This window comes from Saccopteryx leptura, chromosome 6 (genome assembly GCF_036850995.1).
Source record: "Saccopteryx leptura isolate mSacLep1 chromosome 6, mSacLep1_pri_phased_curated, whole genome shotgun sequence".
Classification (NCBI taxonomy): Eukaryota; Metazoa; Chordata; class Mammalia; order Chiroptera; family Emballonuridae; genus Saccopteryx; species Saccopteryx leptura.
In genome coordinates this window covers 41997087-41998464 of record NC_089508.1, presented here as the reverse complement: position 1 = coordinate 41998464, position 1378 = coordinate 41997087, and positions in this window count along the sequence as shown.

The window sequence follows — 1378 nt, the reverse complement described above, 5'->3', positions numbered from 1 at the left end:
CTCCCACAGCCAGGGCTCCATTGGAGCAAAGTTGGCCTGGGCACTGAGGATGGCTCCACGGCCTCTGCCTCAGGTGCTAGAATGGCTCTGGTTGCAACAGAGCAACCCCCCAGATGGTCAGAGCATCACCCCCTGGTGGGCATGCCAGGTGGATCCCAGTCGGGCGCATGCAGGAGTCTGTCTGTCTGCCTCCCCGTTTCCAACCTCAGAAAAATACAAAAAATTAAAAAAATTAAAAATAAATAAAAAAGTTTGGTGTTGTCCCAGAGGACAGCTGTGATTGGCTCCAGCCACCAGCAACCATAAACATGAGCGGTAGGAAATGAATAGATTGTAATACATGAGAATGTTTTATATTTTTAACATTATTTTTTATTAAAGATTTGTCTGCAAGCCAGATGCAGCCATCAAAGGAGCCACATCTGGCTCGCGAGCCATAGATTCCCGACCCCTGTCCTATACTGTAGTCTTAGAGACAAGGCAGTGACTCATCCCAACTACTCCTTTCCGTGGCAGTATTAGCAGGGAAAAAATAGAGCTGTGCAGTGAGCTCTAAACAACCTACATTACAGAATCCCCATGCTGTGTGCACACTGGCTTAGAAAGAGTTAACTTTTCTCGGCTTACACTGCTCCTCAGTTTTCGAATAAATAGGAACCCCTGGTTCAATGTTCCTTCCTTTAAACCACTCCATTTATCCATACACCAAGATTCGTAGATGCTATTTGAACTGCTTTCTTACAGATTAAAATGAAAACTTTCAGCAGAATGACTATCAAATAAAAAGTTGTTTATACGTGTTGTTCTCCAAACCATCAGTAGAACAGGCTTTGAAATGATAAAGTCTTGGGGTCCAATCCTGGCTTTGCCGTTGGGGCAATGGCACCATAATTAATCTCTCTAGTTTCGGTGCACACAGGTATGAAGAGGATACCCATTCTCTGTATTTCTAGAGAAGCTTAGGTTATAGACAAAACACAAGACACACAGAGCAAAATCTGCCCCAAGGCTGCAAGAATCCGTTTTTGAGCTTCTGCATGCCGTCTTTCAGCTGTTTTTGAGCTTCTCTAACCATCGCCTGAAGAGGGCAGACCTCGCCACCACCGTACAAGGGATACTCCACCCCAAGCGCCACTTGAGGGCGTGTTCGACGCGAAGGACCCGGAGTGGCTCCGCTCCCTTTGGGGAGGCCGACGCGCCTGACCGCCTCGGCTCCCCGCGTCCCCCGCGCCCCCGCACCCAGAGCAGAGGCGGAACGCGCATTTCTTTCTCCCTGTTGCCACAGAGTTGCCACAGCCCGGGTCGGCTGCGAGGATGCGGGTCCGACGCGGAATGAGGCACAGCCTGGGACAGCCCGGGGCCGGCGCGCCGCGGCCAC